General features: G+C 33.0%; 1 protein-coding gene across 3 annotated transcripts in view; it reads right to left on the reverse strand.

The window, feature by feature from the left end:
* Positions 1–23,007, reverse strand: part of LOC106713973 (putative oxidoreductase GLYR1 homolog) — a 45,402-nt gene that overhangs the window by 2,616 nt on the left and 19,779 nt on the right. The gene's annotated exons all lie outside the window — the stretch shown is intronic.

Raw genomic sequence — 23,007 nt, forward strand, 5'->3', positions numbered from 1 at the left:
CAGAAAAATTATGAAAATATGTTAATTTGTGGGGAAACAAATCAAATAAAATATGTACGTATTAAACTTGTTATCGCGCCATCTATCGAATAAAATATAACTAACTTTCTTCTACTGCCTACTAGATGGCGCTGTATGTTCGTAGCACAGACGAAATCAATAGACGCGCCACGCTAACGACTCGCCGCGTCAACGACCGCCCGCTGGCGTCGGTCGCCGGGAGCCGCCATTTTGATAACGGCTCTTTTTACATTACGTTACGCACACTAACGTCCTTGTGATCATTATGCTGCGTATAGAAACTTTATTAAACCTAACCTCAATTTATACCAACCTACTAATAACGTTGACTTTTTTTAACAATCTTAACATATTTCACGTTGAAATAATTTGCAACTAAAATTTGTTTACAGGATTCTACAATATTGCATTTTTATTCATTTCACATTTATTGACAATAACACGATCTACAAAAAGATAGTATATAATAATTAAAATAAAGTAAGCACAATTAATTCCAATGATCATAAAACAAATTATCGCCATTTTGTTATACGCCAAACATGAAACTTGGCGTGGCGTGATTTGGAAGTTAACTTATTTACACAAATTAATTGCGCGATGACTCATAGCTTATATTTGCAGAAGCAGATTGTTTTTCTACTTAACGTCATAACTACGACCAGTCGCAGAGATGTATACTTTATGTGCTGCATTCAAAATCGTTAATTGGTAACTAAGAAATATCTTTAGTGTAAAATTTAGTACTCAACTTTCTCGAGATTACTCCACTGAGAAATGCCACAGAACTCTGAGTACCGCGGTACTAAAAATTAGAAAAAGATGTATATTAAATAATCCATAAAAGTTATAGACACATTTCTTAGATTGTACCTTTATACAGATTAGAACATGTACATAGATCTACGTACTAGTAATGAATCATGATAGTACCAGTTAATAAGCGACCGATACTATCGAAGCTAGCACATGAACTCAGGGTTGTTAAATGTAGATTTAATATAAGAAATCTATACTTAAGTTCACCCTTAATAATAAACAAACAGTCCTGTAAGGAATAAGTAATAAATGTAGAAAATAATTTTGATATTAATGGATTTTTGCAATAACCAATAACACTAATACAAAACACACGCATCTTCATAAGCAAAATACTATGGCTGTACTGTATGGTCAACACACCAGTTACATAAAGTTAAACAATTTATTTTGTGCATTATTCTAGGACACAAACGAGGAAGTATACTGTAGAACTGTAGACGAACGGCAAGATACGACTCAGATTACCGTTAGAAATGGAAAAGTTTAAAAGGATGAAACAATTGAAAACATTAAAAAATACGGTTTAGTTATATCATTAACTAACCAAACAAAAATAATTATTAAATCAAAATTTAAATAGATAATAATGACGAGACCGAAAACGAAATTTCTCATGTACCAAACCAGTCTTAAAAATTCCATCGCCAGCACTTTAAAATTGCTTTTATAATTTCACCTAAATACATTTTAATACAAGACGATACATTTCGTAATTACGAAAGAATATAAAGATAAGAATTCACATAAAACTCCTCTTTAACATTCAATTTACACCTAAAAATTAATACAAGCTAGTTATCAAAAGGGATAAAGCAGAGTTAACTGAACTAAGACTCATAGAAAAACTTTGAGTAATTGTCACTATCAAAAGAATATACTAAAATATAGATATAAATATCTAAGGAATAACAGATAAACTACAAACAGCAGGAAAAATAAGTCATACAAGCTGCCAACATAAAAATATACATGTGTAACATAAATAATATCGAAGCCAAAAAAACACACTTCAATCAAGATGTTAGAAATTGTTAAAACAAACTATTCATTACTCAAGTCTTCTTACTAATTGTTACTATACTAATATTTTAAATACGAAAATTTAGATGGATGGATGGATGAACGTTAAAAAGTAAGGTAATTTTCAGAATGGATCAACATATGTCTGTGAAATTTGGTACAGATGTAGAACACAGTCTGGCAGAACACATAGGCTACGTGACATCTCGGAAATGTATACGGTTCCCGTGGGATACTTTGATTCACGTACATTCTAGGTAAATTTGAAATGGCTCAATAATAATATTTGAAACAAATATAGGTCATAACCTCGAATAAAACATTCATCACACGATTTACTTTTCACCTTTTTTTTAATTCTGCGCAGACGAAATCGCGGGGAAAAACTTAAAATAATACACCAAATTAGTTCACAGTGTGTTTTAGTATAATAGATAATAAATAGTAAATTATTAAATAGTAAATTATTAAATTTTATACCGACGTGCACGTATGCGTATGAATGTGGAAGAGAGGAAAGTGTGCCAAGACCGCGCCAAATGAAAGTCAGTGGTTTCTGCCTACCCCTCTGTGTTACAGACATAAGTCACGTTGATATTATAAGAATAACGAAAGAAATAACAGCTGTTAAATTGAAACATAAACTTTGATGCTCCAAATAAAATCGAGTAACTGGTCTGCCAGAATCGTAGGCTCATATGTCCCCAACCCACAAATCCAGTTCTTTACCACTACGGTACCGCCGCTCATAAAATATAAACAATGTAATTTAATTATTCGTTGTATTAATCGTCTTTCTCGTTACAAATGTTGTCAACAAGTTAATCAGAATGAGACCTTGACCTTCATTCGGAACATGTTGGCAACGTGACCCACAACGGTGTTAACGTTGGAACACTGAGGGATGAAAACGTGATTCAATTAACGAATCTACATTTAAATATCCACCCATAGTAGTCATAATATAAAGAAGTCTAAAATTGATTGAATCTATACGACGACGTGCAAAAATGTTGTAAAGCATTTTTCATCTTATATGCATGAAAAATCTGGAATTTCAATCCACAATAATAACTGTGAAATTCTACCTATCGGAACAAATGTACAGCAATACTTATTGTTATCTCTGTTTTTTAGAATAGAACGAGAGGGATAGCAACAAGTTTATGTACAGATTATGCTTCCAACTGGGTTATTATCCACAATATATGTAGTACTAAAGATAAAGACATAGATTTTAAAAATGTCTAAACCAATCTAAGACAAGATAAACTATAATTTCTAAACGTTTAAATTCTATAAAAATTTTAGAAGCTAGTACTAATAGCATCATGTCTTATTCTAAAAGTACATCAACTTTTATTGCGAACATGTCTATTGAGACAATTGTCCAGTTGTTTCTTTCAATTCAAATTGTTACGCTTCATAAATGAATAAGCGTTGCTTGTTTAGTGAACACTCCGCTCATATACAGACCACTCGATAACTAACAAAGCGACAATAACCACATTGTACCATCACTATAAACAATATTCTGTTGTCACATTCCATACCCCATTGTTAGAACAATAAGGTTCAATTTGACTTGCAAATCTTATGCGGTCGATATCGATATGAGAATGAAATTATAAACGAGGTTATTACCTAATATAATAAAGATTATTTGGTTCGAGGAATATATCTAATTAAATGACGCAAATAGTGTTGTGAAAGTTTTTAGTAATCGATGCTTAAACAATGTATTTTATGGCTTCTTAATTTCCACATGGTGTTCAACTTTGTAGCTAGAATGTTGTAACTTAAACGCACATACTAAACATTTAGGTAGTGACTGGTTTTTACGTATGTCTTATTTTGAAAGACAACTTTGCCTACAAAATTATCAATACTCGACTGTAATTTTAATTTTTAATTATTAAAATTAATATTACAGATTTATTCATACAAATCGTCACAATTAGCAATATTAGAGTAGTTTTTAAAATAATAAACCATTACATAATGCTAAGCTAATTCAAACACGCCATTGTTTGACATTTTTTTGTAAGGAACGCTAATAAATTTTGCACACTAGATTTCTGTCAGCAATAATTTCCGCTACTAACTTCAATTTCATGCGACACCTTTACAAATTACCTAACTCAAATACACTAGTAACACGAGATTGACATTTAACTAGAATTAAAATAAAAACTTTAATAAGTAGCCTATGTGTTCCTCCAGACTATGTTCTACGTATGCGCCCAATTTCATCAAGATCCGTTGATCCGTTCCGGAGATACCTTCTAACGAACACACATCCATCCATCTAAACTTTCGCATCTATCTATATCTATATCTATCTATATATATATATAAGAAAGTCGTGTTAGTTACACCATTTATAACTCAAGAACGGCTGAATCTATTTGACTGAAAATTGGTGGGCAGGTAGCTTAGAACCAGGAATAGGACATAGGATAACTTTTACCCCGTTTTCTATATTTTTTTTTTCCGCGCGGACGGAGTCGCGGGTAAAAGCTAGTTTATAATATTATATTAAGAAGTAAGATAATGGTGTTAAACTTCTGGACATCAAATAACACATATTTATATGCAGAATAATAACTGTTATTTTTATAATAGCGTTTGCCAGTGCTTACGTACATATATCATTGACAGGTGCAAAAGTATTTCAAAGCATACCTAAAGGCGTGGCGTCTACCAAGCAAGGTCGTTCAAAACGCTGGTCTCACAAGAATGTTACTAACTTTAGACGTTAGAGAAATTATGTACTTTATTATCTTCAATTTAAAGTTGGTAATAACACTAAGTATCTATAACTATTAACGTTGAAATTCCCAATTTTAAAACGACATAATGTTTTTTAAAGAGACTGAGGAAAACGAAAGTATGTTTTTATATAATTGCTTAGACAGTGGAAGTTCCAACTAATTATAGACACTTATATACCTATACTTATATACTTACTATATTACATCATGTATTATTAAGATTCGACCGTGTAGCACAGACAGTCATATATGTACAAACAATTGTTAGCTATAGTTACGTCAACAGACTTGCAGTGTGAGGCGATCAACAACAACAGCTTCTGTATTAATTCTAGTTATTTATGTTACGTATTTTTCTACAAACTATAACAATAAAAACCATTTATTATACAGATTGGGTTGCCCTTTGCGATAAAATTTATCACTGCTTTGATAATAGCCCTACACGAAAATGGCTGAGAATATCGCACGTGCGTGTCGCACGCTCATCGAAATGATATCGTACTACTTATCATTTTGCATAGTTGCGATATTTTGGCTAACTTGCGACTAAAGCGAATTAATGAACTGAAAGTTTTTTTTAGGATTTCAAAGGTTTTTAAACGAAACAAAAATAAATAATTAATCAATAGATAGAATAACAGAAGTCAATTCAATTCACCTATAAAAGAGTATAAATTTTCGTCAATGGCCAAAACAATAAACCAAGATTCTAAATTTTAAGAAGACAAGATCAGCACTTTTCATATGTCCATACATATGACTAGACTTAAACAAAATCTATATATCAAATCCAGTACACAGCCGCATTTAATCTTTAAAATTCCGTTAAAATGCTAGCTACGATAACCATTGGTTTCTGAGACTGACCAAAATCTCTGCATAAAATATAAGTTCATCTCTATTATTATCTTTGACAAAAAAAGAGATAACATCATGTTTTAAATAGAGATTTTGGTCTTAAAAGTCCACGGAAAATGTGACAACGGCAGGTGTGGTGCGTTAACCTACAAACCTATTTAAAATAGTTCCTGAATTGATTGGCTAATATTAGCTTCAGCTTGAAACAGTACACGGGTCAGGTACTATCAAATATACAACGTGCTCACATATAACAACCACTCGATTAAACCCAATCTATGCTTAAAAGTGAATAAATTTCTAAAGGTTTTAATGTAAAGGTCAAACAAATTAAATTTAATCCAATCTCCTACCAGGATAACTCGAAGTGTTATGAAATCCATTCAATATGAGTGAGATGCGAGACCATGGGTAGATTGAAATTTACTTTTGGTTTTTTTTTTGAAATCTCAAAATAAATCTTATCATAAGCCCATAGATAATATCATTTGAAATTGTGACGTCAAGACTCAAACTATTCAAGGCAAGCTTCAAGTATAACTTTGTATCAAGTATTAAGACTGGTTAAGGAATACTTCGTATATTACATTCAATTTGAGCGTCTACAAATATCTTGTGTCTCACTCAAACGGATCGATTACTTTCAGATTGTGACCTTGAACAACATTGACCTTCAGAACTTTTCCTATATTTATAAGCGATATAGATTGATAAGAATATATTTGATAACGAAAATATATTAATACTAGCTTTTACCCGCGACTCCGTCCGCGCGGAATAAAAAATAGAAAACGGGGTAAAAATTATCCTATGTCCGTTTCCTGGTTCTAAGCTACCTGCCCACCAATTTTCAGTCAAATCGATTCAGCCGTTATTGAGTTATAAATAGTGTAACTAACACGACTTTCTTTTATATATATAGATTTTTTATCATCTAAATATAATAACAAACAATATTTTTTTATAGAACAACCAGGTGACAAATTAGCAAGCAGCCGCCGGAATTCGCCGAAATAGCGAATTGACCGCTGCCCATTTAGCAGATGCGATGCCATGTTACAATTTCAAACAACAGTCCAAAACCGAAACATTTGTGCGAAAACGTCTCTTTCATTCCTTTCGAAAAACGAGACGGAATATAACAGACATATTATTATTATTTTCACCCGCAATATCGAGAAAGCTTAGTCATGAAAGCACTTTGCAAACATTGCCAAACTCCACAGTACGTCATCACAGCCGACGTAATATGTACATACATTACTAGAGTTATTAAATTATGCTATACACAAATACAAAATACATATTAAAAGATAAAACATTCAGTCACACTCATAGTCGTTAATTGGTAACTAAGGCAATCTCTTAGCGTAGACTTAACATGGGTGGACTTAACACTGACATAATGGTGATTTTGATTTCTATATCCGTTCTACAATCTTAAATAATACATATAAGAAACTTGAGAAAGATGATGAGAGATGTCCTTTAATAATGGGAACAATGCGAATCAATGAACGATACGATAGCTGGCACCCACTGCTGCATTATTTAATGCCGGCCACACATGTTAGGTCTCGACGAACTTACTATAGATATGATCCTGTGAAGTAAGGTCATCACAAGTGGTATTACGAGTTAGTTATAACCAAGTAAATATAACTATGGGCCTAGCACGAACATTTGTTACAATCACCTTTGTATCGTATGACGTCAATTATGTCAAAATTAGGGTGAGAGGTAAAGTAGCACGAGCGATAGATGTGCTATTTTATCTCTTATTTTGTCGAATGCGATATGAAACCAACTGTAAGGTTTTGTCACATACTACGGTCTGTCTGTTGGTTAGGCGAAGTTCAAATCAGTCAGATAACACCCAACGTGTGTGGTGTGCATTATAAAAGACATTCTATTACATTAGATAATCCGTATTGCTCGACCTAGGACAAAATAAAAGTGAACGTACGAGTGTACGCCCAAGACCTATGCTAATGCGCCCACGCATTTAAACGGTTATGTCAGTTATGAAATATAACTGTTTGAAAAAAGAGTACATTCATAATACGTATTAACACATTAAGTGCCATCGACTCCCAATCGTTGTAGCATGGAACGTGTTATAGGAATTAAAAGTTTAAAACAACCACAACAGGTATATGTTTTTCACACAATTCATTTTAATGTCAACCAAAATTTTAAGAAGATTTAGAATACGAGTATAGAACATAATGGACGTATTAATCTTTTATTTTATTTATTTTTCCAAAGGTTACGTCTATACTTAATTAAATAAAGTACAAACATCGCCAAGGGAAAGCCTACCTAATTCAATTTAAAAACAATTTATGTGTCTTAACTTCGGCTCTAACTTAAACATCTCGGCCATAATAAAAATTTCTACTAAAGTTTAGATGGATGGATGTTTGTTTGAAGGTATCTCCGGAACAGCTCAAAGGATCTTGATGAAATTTGGCACAGATGTAGAACATAGTCTTGAAGAACACATAGTTTTTTTTATATCCGCACAGAACAAACTAATGAAAAATAGTAGCATAAAGATATTAAAAATAATATTTAATTCAAATCATGTTATTATATTTTTATTGCCTGCAAAGATAAACTTACAGTCCAATCCAAATACTAGCAAAAAAAAGGTACAACTATTTCACATATTTGATCTACCAAATACAAAATATACTTACGAAGACAAAAATATAAACAGGACAATAACATCAGATTATAAAACGAAAGCTAACCCTAAAATTATCTAGAATGGCATAGTTCAATGACCCCGCTCGTCTAGGTCTCATATTACACAATTAAAGTCAACTGAATGCTAACGTCAACACTAGATATTATTTAGTAGACTATTATTTTATTTATTTTATAAATTTATAATTATTCCGGTTTTGAAAACCGTGACTCGTAACGGGAACATCGTAACAGATGGCTATTGAAGGCAACAGGTGGTGAGGGGAAAAATATTTACTTATTTTTAATACTAAAAGCAGTCACGTTAGTTTTTTCTGTAGACATCTCTAGCAAATTTATAGCTCTATATATTTTTAATATTAAGACATTTTCTGACGCATTAAGAATCATCTAATGGCATCATAGTGTGATTTCTCATACTAAACACACACTAAGGTCCTGTTTAATTGAAACTGTAGACACCTTTACACTGTTAGGATTAAATATTGACACACATATTAATTGGAAAACACATATAGAGTGCATTAAATCAAAGCTGTCCAAATTTACATATGCTCTTTTTCAATTAAAATGTAGCACAGACGTAAAAACAGCACTATCAGCGTACTATGCATATGCATACTCATGGCTGACATATGGTGTAATGCTCTGGGGAAATAGTGTAAATAGCCAAGATTTATTTATATTACAAAAGAAATGTATTAGAATAATTGCTCAAATAGATAATCAAGATAGTTGCAGACCCTACTTTATTAAATATAACCTACTAACTCTTCCCTCCATATATATTTACGATATTAGTTTATTTACATTTAAAAATATAAAGACTTTTACAAAAGTAAAAGACACACATAATGTTAACACTCGTCACAAACATAAATTACACTTACCGCAATCTAGAATTAAAATGTTAAATGAAAGTCCCTATTATATGGCTGTAAAAATTTTTAACCACTTACCAAATGAAATAAAAGAAGAAGTAGAATTCATAAAATTTAAAAGAAAATTAAAACATTTTCTAATTAAGAAATGTTTTTACAATATTGAAGAATATTTTAAAAATTCAAAACAATTTAACCTCTAAATAAACCCAAATAAGCATACACACATAAGGCAATAAATAGGTAACATATATTAAATGTATTTCTTTCTTTGTTATTGTATATTGTAATTTGTATTGTATTGTATGTTAAAAAATTATATGTAACGATGCCTGGAAAAGGTGAAATGTTCAATAAATAAATAAATAAATAAATGTTAATTAAATATTACAACTCCGAGTGTTGCAGTTAATCTTACACAGTCGTACAGATATTCTAGAATATTCTAATACGATATAATTAAATCGCAAACAGATTTAAGTGAGACCGAAGCCGCACAAAGGCAATCCCGAGATAATAGTATTTACAAATAATTCGAGGCTTTTGTTACGTTAATATTCATGCTCATCACACAAAAGACTTAATGTTATTTTATAATGCAGATAACACTCTAACAAACATTATAAATGGTAAAGTTTGGATGGATACATGCTTGTTAGAAGGTACCTCGAACGGCTGCATGGATCTGGATTTAGTACAGATGGAGAACACTGTCTGGAAGAATACTTAAGTTTGTTATTTTATTGGAGACGTTGCGAGTAGAAGCTAGTATTTTACCATTACTAGACCACACCAGGCACAGGCGGACGCCCGCGTTATTATCATAAATTTAGATAGTCATGTTGTAATTTCCTTTCATAAAGGAAAAAAAAATGAAAGAATGAAATAAAATTTTTACAACTTTAACTTTACATAATCAATAAAAAATATGCCGATGAAACGGGATGTTCATTTTTAGATGTCTGTCTTTTCCATGTGACGCAATAAAAATGGATATTACGCCTCAACTATTTACAATATAAATATAAAACAACATACTATCTAATATATAAAATTCTCGTGCCGCTGTGTTTGTGGTTAAACTCCTCCGAAACGGCTTGACCGATTCTCATGAAATTTTGTGAGCATATTCAGTAGGTCTGAGAATCGGCCAACATCTATTTTTCATTTTGTATTTTTTTTTAACTGCGCGCGGACGGAGTCGCGGGCGACAGCTAGTAAAATATTATAAAATATATTTGCTACGTAGAAGTAGGTCGAGGCTTGTACTGTCACGTAAAGCCGGAACTGATTAGATTCAAAAATAACTGTGCTAAGTTAAGCCTATTTATTTACTTTCAAACAAGTTTACTATTTCAATCCAAATTGAAACTGACTTATTGATACAGTTTTTGCATTCAATATACGTAATATTGATGGAAGAAGGATGACAACGCACGACATACATATAACTTTCGTCCTAAGACAATTTACAACATATAAAACTGACTCTTAAAATCACATAATAGAGTTCATTTCAAATGACGGGTGGGGTGAACGGTACGGTTTTAGGCAAGCAAAAAGTAACCGTCCTTGTATGATATACACACACATACACAGAACAGTGTGAACATATAAATGTTTGCGTGTGATATGTATGTCACATAGCACGAACGTTACTACGATAATATTCACAATACATTTTCGGACTTTTATAACATTCCGTGCTATAAAAAACTCTAAAACAATTGAATCGGTCATTTCAAAAACCTCATAAGTCACAAAATTATAATTTTTCAGAAATCAATAAAAACTGTTTCATACACAAACAAATGAGTTTTGAAGAGCTTCTTTATGGTTAATTTAGTATTCGAGGGGTAAAAAATTAAAATAGCGTATAATCTTTTCGCTTTATTAATAGAAATAATGAAAAAAACCTGATAAACAGTTCTTGACTTATGTTGTTTTAGCGAGAAATAGGTTTAGTGGTATATAATTTAACCAAAAAAATTGTAGTAATCATATTTTTTATCGCTTGTAATTAAGAATTACACTTAAAAATAATCTTATTAATATTTCACATGTATTAATTTGTCATGTTTTAATATCTTTATGGTACATAGTCATATTCTCCATCATTCTCATCTGGATTATCTTCAACATTTGCAGTTGGCTAAAAATGTTGTTATAAAATGGCATATGCTCTTCCGGAATGCTATCTTGAACTAGTTTTAAATCGTCTATTTTATTTTTATTGATGGGCACTTTCAAATTATAGGCTTTCGTTGATGGAAGTGAAACAGAAGTTATTTTCTTCAATAATGAGAATGAATGTTCAATCAATCGGTATTATTAAAAGAGGAAGGAATGTTTTGACTTAAGTTGTTTTCACCCAGAATACACATCTACCTTTGAAAAACCATTTTCTGTAAAAAAAAGCATGTTGGAAAAAATGTTGACTTAAGTGGTTTTTGAAATGACCGATTCAATTACATTTCTTACTGTCTCGACTAAAGACATTGCTCATAAAATATTAATTGCTACGTCTAGAAAGTTAAGTTACTGCCATACTCAGACTTGAAGAAGTCCCTTAATATAGATTTTTCTTATTAAATCTACTCTTAGTGACACATCAAATATTATCTCGTTAAATCCGAAGATTACAAGTTACAAAATATCATTAAAATTACCAATATGAGTTGGCAAGAGCCGGTGCCAAGTGTACAAATGTGCGATGTACACAATTATTGCCAGGTGATTAGCAGCGAGGGGGCCGCAAAGAGGTGAAGGGGGATGAAGGAATGCGTGGCGTTGACGTCACGCGTCGTTGTCACTTCCCCTGCATAGCGTCAGTGTTTGCTAAAAAGATACCATCCGAAATGTGCTATTGTTGTCAAACGGATGTATTGATAGTTCAACTAAATACTAGCTTTTACCCGCAACTCCGTCCGCGCGGAATAAAAAATAGAAAACGGGATAATTATCCTATGTCCGTTTCCTTGTTCTAAGCTACCTGCCCACCAATTTTCAGTCAAAACGATTCAGCCGTTCTTGAGTTATAAATAGTGTAACTAACACGACTTTCTTTTATATATAACTAGCTTTTTCCCGCGACTCCGTCCGCGCGGAATAAAAAAAAAAAAGAAAACGGGGTAAAAATTATCCTATGTCCGTTTCCTGGTTCTAAGCTACTTGCCCACCAATTTTCAGTCAAATCGATTCAGCCGTTCTTGACTTATAAATGGTGTAACTAACACAACTTTCTTTTATATATATAGATAAGATAGATTCACATATTTTTCCACTTGGTATAGTGAATTCAGATATGACGGCTGATAGAGATGTATGAAGAAAAGGGCATTTTATTTTGAGGCATCAAAGGTTAATAAAAAGCGAAGGGGTGGAGACAAAACGATGTTATCTGGCACTACAGATGCACTATCAGATTTATATTTCGCTTTTTATTTAAAAAAAAATTGCGTTTCTAGTTACGTGCTAAAAACATAAAGTTAGAAAAAAAACGCAACTCTATATTAATAACAAAATGTAGTCCAAGTGATTACAGACGTCAAACAAAACTAAGTTAAGCTAAGTATAAAGAAACCCTACCGCGAACAAGGCCAAGAGCCGGCACGTGCCACACATGACGTTAATACTGCAAATCTTCACTTTTACCTAACATGACGTAGGTGTTAGAATAGGGTAGGACTAATTCCAAATAACAGCGGTTCCCAAATCAACTTTATAAACCAACCTATTTGGTAAACAAATAAATAAATATGAAACATAGTATTTATTAAAATGTTACTATAAGTTTACACTGTCATAATAGACGTATGAAAACATATTGACACTTCTCTCAGTATCTTTAAAATAATAATAATATATTTTTCGGGAGTGTAAAACTACGGTCAGATTATTAGAACTGCTAGAAAAGCGCGGGTATTTTCTTTCTACAATAAAAATAAATTGTATTGAATCTTGGTAACATTTAGTCGTAACTAACTTTAAAGAATTTCCATATTTGAAAACTTTGTAACGGTATTACAAGGGATGTACGCAGCTAAGTATTTTACAAGGTTACGTTTATAAGCATATCCGTTTTGTTGTAAGATTTAAAGAGTCTTGTGTGGAAAAAAATAACTGTCTAGTTTGTAATTGGTCATGAAATAGTTAACACTGGCACACAAGCAAATATCACAATTATGTAAAAGTGTAAACTTTTAAACTATGGTATTTCAAATTTAATTAATGCTTGGATACTTCAAGGACATATTTTGTGTTTGATCGACTTTTTTTTAAATCTATTAGTAATTTTTATTTTCCACCAGTTCGAAAACAAGAATATTATTATATGATGAAATATAACACCTTTTAACCCGCATCTGTAATTTAATTTATTTATCACAGATGAAATTATATTCCACAGTCGGTCGTCCAAAATAAACACTGTCATTTCTATATCGGAGTTTATTTTTCTAAACGTCAAAAAGAAATAAACAAAAAGGAAGACTAAATGATAAAATAAAAACTAGTCGCAGATAATAATAACAAAACCTAAAGTTTTAGTCGTGGATTAAGATAAAGAGATAGCAGGTGCGATATCTGCGCACATTCGTATAGTACCATTCAAACTATATGGCGGCTAGCATTATCGAACCTAACACTGTAACACACAATTTTAGGAATCACCGGGACGTGAAGAAACGGCGGGACAAATCCATGCGTAGATTTTCCTCCACCAGCATGAGACCACCCGGCACTAGCTAAATCACGCGTTCGCACGTAATTACGAGCTGGTATAAAGTTTGAATCGTATAATACTATAGCACATTGTATTACACATACAGTCTTATGACGCACGTATATTTAGTCTGTAATTTTTGCCAAGCCGCACTGCACCAACCGAACGAAGTTATATCTGTATCTAGAGATCTAGACCACGTTCTATAAAACTTAAATTTACCTGAAGTACTTATTACGTTCACAGAAAATATGGCATCGAACTATTTTCATTATTAGTCGATTGCAAATAGGAAAGTATGAATCTAAGATGCGAGTGAATGACGGCCTTAAGAAAAAGAAAGGAAATAAGTGAAAATAATTTGATAAAAAAATTATTAATGGAATCGTTAACATTATAATATTTTAGTCATACATACATACATCTGAGATAACATTCTTTCGAACAATTTTTAAACGAAAAAATTTACCGTAATTTCACTCAAATCAAGCCATAAATCTAAATGTCCCCATTTCAATAATGTCCACGGGCGTTCCCACTTTCCGCCTTGTTCCGGAAAAACCGTTACGTCACGAAAACTTCGATTTCTTCGATGTTCCTTGTCTACAGGTTTACGAGGAGAACTAACGAACCTCCTAACCTATTTCTCAATTCGGTCAACTTAACTAAAACAAATATATTGGACGCTTTTCGCAAATATGTTTCAAAGAAATTACCTATACTGGTACAAAGATAGTTCAAACACAGTACCAACATATATATAATTAACTAGTCGTCGCCCGCGACACTAAAAAAAAAACTTGAGAGGTGTCAAGGGACATCCGGATGGAACGAAGTTCCTTTCAATTAATTAGTGAAGGAACCAATGTTTATTCTATGAATAAAAAACTTAAGTCTTCACAAGAAGTACATTTTATTTTTATGAATTTTTGTTATATATTGTCACGTCGTTGCCATGGTGATATAGCAAAAAGTGTCGTGACAACTTTTCGTAAGAATTTCTTCCGTCTAGCCCCCTTTCACAACGCGCGATAAGGAACTTCGTTCCAAAAACTTGATTAGTAGCCTATATGTTCTTCCAGACTATTTTCTATATTTATGCCAAATTTCATAGAGATCCGTTCAGCCGTTTCGCAGATACCTTCAAACAAACATCCATCCATCTAAAAATTCGCATTTATAATATTAGTAAGAAAAAAAATTGAACTGTATTCAAAACTCTAGGAATATTCCAGAATGAAACAATACCATGAAACCATAAGTAAAATTGGTCTGTGACTGGCAATTGTTTTCCGTGTAATTTTGTTCCATCAACTAATAGATTGTAGCACGGTGGGCGCCTCGCCTCGCTCCCAGTTATCTGCAATCCGTAACGATCCTTTACATCTGACCTTGTCTCAGTTTAACATATTGTTCGCATTTATAAAATCAATAGTCTGCAGCAATTTCATGCGGTGTTGATTATTTTTGAAGGATATTTAACATGACTATCTTCCAACACTATAATATTTTGGTATAACTTCAAACCTTGTATCATTAAAACCTCTTTGGTTACTAGCAAGAACTAAGTTATTTCCCATACTAATTTGCTACAATAAAAACTTAGATTATCTTAGAGATATCACCTTTCCGACATTCTGTATACGATATCGTTGTTAACGAGTTCAATTGAGTGTATTGGCCCTTGTGTAGTTAACTTCAACGTTTGTTAATAACAGTATTACTACACAGTACGATAGTGTAGTGCCAAGCAATAACTGATCCGAGACAATGGAGGCGGTTCAATCAATTGAAATGCGTTATCACTCCAAACAAATTTAACACAATATTCTGCGCATAGTAAACTTTAACGACCATTCCTTTCATGACCGTAGCTTAAAGTCATATTTAAAACGATTTACTACCGTACTCTTGATAATTGGCTACTGAGAGAACAACTAAGTGAAATCTAATACTAAATCTTATCTGAATACGAAAGTATATGAATACTAGCTGTCGCCCGCGACTCCGTCCGCGCGCAGTTAAAAAATGGGGGGGGGGGTATGAAAAATAGATGTTGGCCGATTCTCAGACCTACTGAATATGCTCCCAAATTTTCATGAGAATCGGTCAAGCCGTTTCGGAGGAGTACGGTGACGAAAACTGTGACACGAGAATTGTATATATTAGATTTAAATCTATATATATAAAAGAAAGTCGTGTTAGTTACACCATTTATAAACCAAGAACGGCTGAATCGATTTGACTGAAAATTGGTGGGCAGGTAGCTTAGAACCAGGAAACGGACATAGGATAATTTTTACCCCGTTTTCTATTTTATATTCCGCGCCGACGGAGTCGCGGGTAAAAGCTAGTTATAAATAAAGACTTAACCTGTCTATATAGGTATAAAAACGAATGTTGTTCTGATAAATTGGTCTAAATATACCAATCTCCTACAGAGAAGTGTCGCCACCGGACTGGTTTAAAATAGCACTCCAGACAATCTTCATACTTGGATTTTATCCAAGTGTATCCTTCTGACACTTTGCCTAATAAAATAACATTTTATACTTGTATAGCGTGAGCCATTATTTTGTGAATGAAGCTCAATGGGCCAATGTATGTACTAACATTTCATCGCGGTAATATAATTAAATAGTTTAATTAATATACTTCAAGTTTACACGTTTCTTTTAATACTCACGACGATATTAATAAAAAAAAATTATGATGCAAAAATTTTTCGAAAGTATAATATAAAAAAAATTTAATGTGATATTAAAAGTTTTTTACAAAATGAAATTTAAATTTAATATCATTTTAAATTGATACCTCTTCTATAAACCAAACAAAGTACTGTAAACAAATAAAACATGCTGTAAACAAGACGGGAAAGATTTTTCTGTGAATTTTTAAACACGTGCGAGTTAATTGTATAAACAGAGCTGCTGGCCTGTTTAGCGCAATGTAACACAAGTTTTAACACGACTGCTTTGCACGTATTCGTATCAATTTTAAACATTATGTTAAAGTGGATTTCCACTGTACAAATATTGTCATCTCATTTTCTTTGAAAAAAAAAAACTTAGATAATATGTTTTATAGGTCTAACTACAGTGGAAACGAAAGGTACATGATAAAATGATAAACTATCAAGGTCACCAGCGTCCTAACATCTTTCCAGTACTACGGACTGCACATAACATCTCAAATCGCGGATGTTACGGGCAGCGATCGTTTCGCAATTTCGGCGAATTTACAGGCCGCTTGCTTGTTTGGCACCTTATAATATTAAAAAATAATATTATATATATAGGAAGACGAGAGCACTTGAAAAAAAGTTTATACAAATCGTTGATGTCACATCGAATAGATAAATTAAATAAGAATGAGTCTAACCTTCTCAATGTCTCAGTCGAGAGGCCTTGTTATTTGTTAATATTTAAACGAGCATTCATTGCCACGTATTCCTGATCTTAATCGAAAGTAATCTATTTTTTAGTAATAGCTATCTAAATATAGCACATACAGTGGATTTCCACTACCGAAACAAAATGTACAAAAATCATGTTTTTTTTGAAACGAAGTTCCTTATCGCGCGTTGTGAAAGGGGGCTAGACGGAAAAATTCTTACGAAAAGTTTACACGACACTTTTCGCTACTTCACCATGGCAACGACGTGACAATAGATAACGAAAATTCATAGAAATAAAATGTACTTCTTGTGAAGACTTAAGTTTTTTATTCATAGAATAAACATTGGTTCCTTCACTAATTAATCGAAAGTAACTTCGTTCCATCCGGGTGTCCCTTGACACCTCTCAAGTTTTTTTCTAATTTTTCTTTCAGAGAGGAAGACGTGTGACACTGTTTTGATGACAATGACAGGGATGACGATATGTTTAATACAAAGATTTTGGTCTCAGAAACTCACAGTTAGTATCACAGATATAGTAAATATTAAAATACGCTATAATTTCATAAAATAATATACTTTGCCTTTATGTATATGCAAGAGATTGTACGGAATGTCGCATATCCGTAGAATATTTATTTACGATGTTATCGTATAACATTACATGATCACTTCACATAGGGTATTGTGGTCAAGTGCTAATTAAATGAGTTAAATAAAATGACACATTTTTTATATTTTTCGTAAATAATTAAATGTATAGTCTAAAGATGTACATCAATACATGGCGGAACATTTAGAGATTATACGTATGTATATTTAATTAAAAAAAAAACCAACAAAGTCGACTTTACAACTCAAATCAGCCGGGTAATATTAAATACAATTTTTACCATATAATTAGAGTATTATTCAGTCAATAATGTTTATTAGTTTTGCGAATGAATCTGGTTCAAACCTATTTTATATAGAACATGTATAAATAGATTAATCAAATCACCTTTGCGTCCACATTAGTTTGTTACGTACATTCGACGCCGGAATTAACTACAAGTTTTAGGTCTGTCTTAATCCATCATAATGACAAGAGTATCATATCTAGGTTAAGCAAACTTTCTGCAATGTGTTTTACTCATAGCTTAAAGGTAAAAATTGCTTTGTTCATATATGAAGCCATTTTACTCTAGACTCCGTTCGAGCGGAATTAAAAAACAACTTAATAAGTAGCCTATATGTTCTTCCAAACTATGTTCTACATCTGTGCCAAATTCCATCAAGATCTGTTAAGCCGTTCTGGTGATACCTTGTAACAAACATCCATCCATCCATCTATACATCCAAACATTCGCATTTATAACATTAGTAAGATTAACATAAATATATCTTCTACCTCTATAAACAAGTTTTCGTAAGATTTTATACAGAAAAAGCCCTTACTTCAATTTGTAACGAGTTACACAGAATACTTTGATGAACAATTTAAATCAATACTAACTAGCTTACTCTCAATGTCACAGTTTTCTTTCCCAATCAGAAAAACTATGTCAAAGCAACCGTGAACTTTAAATATTTCAAGTTTATGCGCGTGTAATTTAAAGCGTGCTAAACTCAAAGCAAATCTTTTAGCTATATTATTAAGAATTTAAATATACAGTGTAAACTCTTTATAACGTTATCCTTTATAACAATAAACTCCCTGTAACTTAGAAATGAGCCCAACTTGGTTGGTTTGCGTTAAAACCCACATATTGAAACACTCTTTATAACGATACGGCATTCTCTATTACGAAGAAATGTGTTCATATTTGTAAACAGTAAATATTTATTATCGGTATTATTGTATATGTTATGTTATCTTGTTAATTTGGTTGTTTTTTTGTTCACTCCATATAACGATAACTCTCTATAACGAGTTCCGTTATAAAGAGTTTACACTGTATTTATAAAAGTTATTATAGCACCATTATATATATAAAAGAGAACTGAAATAAGCGAGTCATATTCCAGTCACGAAAGACAACTTCCATGAGCGAGAAACTCCTATTACAGAGAAACATCTATAAGCAAGAGAAATATCGCGTTACCTTGAACTCTCGATAATCCTGGTTCGACTGTATATAGTCAATGAATTTAAGCTTTCTACTTAGTATCGTATATCGAACAACAAACTGTCACCAAACAGCTACAAGTATAATTTAATAAGTATGAATGCTAGTTATGACAAGTTTTCGACCAAATCACGTTGAGTGTGAAATTTTTCACTGAAATGTGAAAGAAATAAACGTCCTCGACTGTACATTACTTAGTACACTACACACAAGATATTATGTGATGCAATGTACGTATAAGGTGAGGGACTTAAGAATAAATTCCTTGGCTCTCTGATAAATGTTTATGTCAATAAAAGACTAGTAGACAGCAAAAAGAAACATTGTAGAACACAAGTTTTAGTTAACACGAAGTAAAATCCACATTGACATTGAATGAAATAAATTTTGTTTTGTCAAATATATTTTTTTCCTAAATGTTGGAAAACGTTCAAAAATACTCTTTATATAAATTTAGGTTAATTGGGGGAGATTAAAACTCACAAGATCACCGAGATAAGTAAATTAGTCACAAAGTCGAAGAATAATCCTCGACCCAATAAATATCATCTATATATATATATATATAGGTAAAAGAAAGTCGTGTTAGTTACACTATTTATAACTCAAGAACGGCTGAATCGATTTGACTGAAAATTGGTGGGCAGGTAGCTTAAAACCAGGAAACGGACAAAGGATAATTTTTATCCCGTTATCTATTTTTTATTCCGCGCGGACGGAGTTGCGGGTAAAAGCTAGTTTTTAAATAAAACAATGGCATTTACTTAAACAAAATCTAAATAAACATGATAATTATTATGCAATTTCCTCAACAAATCACTAACAAATGGTTTAATTGACAAACCGTATGTAACAACAAACTTTTCCTTTCTTTATTGATCGAACAACAACTTAAGTCAATGTACAATACACCGTGGTTTCAAATTCATAATTGTTCTACTAAGAATCAAGTTTAATTGCCCATTTTCTTACTAGTAAATAACAAATAAAGAAATAGGAAACTAGAAGACTAACCGTGGTTTTCTGAGACCAGTATCACCGTTTAAAACATATCTCTATTTTGTCAAAGATGACAAGAGATAAGAAACCTACGATCAATACAATTAATTCAGTGTCCTTGTCTGGGAGGAGTGTACTTGACATCTTTGGAATTTTGATCCTTAACACAATTTAGTCGTAAAAAAGAAGAAAAAGTTGGCACTTGTCCAACGTTCAACTTGACAACAGGAAAATTCCTCCCATCTTACATATACTATGAAAATACAATACGAGTACAATTTAGTGATAACCCAAAGTGGGCACTCCTGGGGTCCATGAGACACTCAGCAAGAGTGTCCAATTGTGGAATAAAGGTGTCCACAAGAAAATGTTTGGGAATCGCTGCTTTATATCCAATAGTTGTTGCCCGCGACTCCATTCGCACGGAATTAAAAAAAAAGTAATAAATCGCTTATCTCTTCTTCCAAACTATGTTCTACATCTATGCCAAATTTCACCGAAATCCATTGAGCAGTTCTGATGATACCGTCAAACAAACATCCATCCATTTAAACATTCGCATTTATAATATTAGTAAGATTACGTAGGTAAAGCGTATAACAATTAGAAGGTGGCATGGGAGTGCAATTAGTGAATGTTTACATGCATACCAGTACGATTAGGTACACATCTACATCTCTGTGCTCTTACGTCACACATAAACAACACATACATTATGAAGTCATTATAGTCGTGTCAATTGTGTTAATATGAGTACAATTGAAATAACAAAATGACATAGAAACTGATAAAAAAACAATTAATATCAGACAAAAAAATCATTTAAAAATAATGTGAGAATCTATATATTAGGTCCTTACATATGAAATTGGCGTTTTGTATGGGAGGAACAAAAAGTCGAATATTTTTTAATATAATATATTTAATTAATCAAAGTATGAACCATTATTTTCTATGCACTTTTGCCATCTCATAGGTAGTTCATTGATCCCTTTACTAAAAAAAACAGTCGGACGGGAATCAATAAAATCTTTGAAGGCGATTTGGACTGCCCCATCGGAGTTGAATTTTTTCCCTTGCAAGAAGTTATCCAAATTTCGAAAAAAATGGTAATCTGTTGGAGCAAGGTCCGGGGAGTACGGAGGATGTCTTAGACTTTCCAATTGAAGCTCTTCTAATTTAGTAGCCGTCTGTTGCGCAGCGTGTGGTCTAGCGTTGTCGTGAAGCAGCAGTGGCGTGGAGCGATTGACCAGCCTAGGTTGTTTAGCCGCTAGCTTTTCCATCATGGTTTGCAATTGCTGACAATAGACATCAGCCGTAATAGTCTGGCCAGATTTGAGAAAACTGTAATAAACAATACCGGCACTAGTCCACCAAACGCTTACAAGTAACTTTTTTGGGGTTAATTTTCGCTTGGGGCAGGATTTGGCTGGCTGGCCAGGATCCAACCATTGCGCTGAGCGCTTCCGATTATCGTAAAGAACCCATTTTTCATCACAGGTAATGATTCGGTTTAAAATACCTTCATTATTGTGCCGGTTTAGTAATGTAACGCAACAGTCGACGCGCGTTTGCCGGTTTGCTTCAGTCAATTCGTGAGGTACCCATCTTTCAAGCTTTTTAATCTTCCCAATTTGCTTCAAGTGAATTAAAACAGTTTTATCACTAACATCGCAGCCTGCAGCTAACTCGGACGTGGTTTGCGATGGATCCGCTTCCACAATAGCCTTCAACTCTTCATTATCAACTTGAGTCTCAGGCCGTCCACGGGGCTTGTTCTGCAGATCGAAATTTCCAGAACGAAAACGTTGGAACCAAAAACGAACTGTGTTTTCGTTTGCAACACGACCGCCATACACATCATTCACCCTTCGAGTCGTTTCCGCAGCAGTAGTGCCACGGCGAAACTCGTACTCGTAAATAATGCGATATTTTAAGTTTTCATTTTGTAAAATGAGTGACGCAAACAGAAAAAAACAGAAGAAAAAAAACAAATGAATGACGGTCATCGAACCACAAATACATGAGTCTATAGCTGTACAAATTTGAATTTGGAATTCCTTACCAAAGAGGAGAAATTCGTGATTAAAGTGGCCAGTACGAAAAACGCCAATTTCATATGTAAGGACCTAATATATATAAAAGAAAGTCGTGTTAGTCCACTATTTATAACTCAAGAACGGCTGAATCGATTTGACTGAAAAATGGTGGGCAGGTAGCTTAGAACCAGGAAACGGACATACGAGGGGAGGTCCAAAAGTTCGCGGAATGGAGGGGATGGAGTGGGGATAGGGTAGCTCGCTTAGTGTCATACTAATTGGGCACTCATAATTAGTATATATATAACATTTCAACCCTATAGTGCCATTCGTTTACGAGTACTCGCCTGCTGAACAAGTCAATCCGGAAGCAAACTGCAACTATGGAGAAAATTGAACATCGCGCTGTGATAAAATTCCTTACCAAGCAAGGAAAAAACGTTCAAACCATTTTAAATGAAATGGAAGCCGTTTATGGAGATCAGTGCCCTGGTAAAACAATGGTTTATAAGTGGCATGGTCTTTTTAAACATGGTCGAGATTCAATTGAAGACGACTCTCGCTCTGGGCGGCCAGCTGACGCCACCACATCAGACATCGTCGAAAAAGTCGAAAAACTTGTACTCGAAGACACACGTTTGAAGAAGAAA

This window comes from Papilio machaon, chromosome 22 (genome assembly GCF_912999745.1).
Source record: "Papilio machaon chromosome 22, ilPapMach1.1, whole genome shotgun sequence".
Taxonomy (NCBI): domain Eukaryota; kingdom Metazoa; phylum Arthropoda; class Insecta; order Lepidoptera; family Papilionidae; genus Papilio; species Papilio machaon.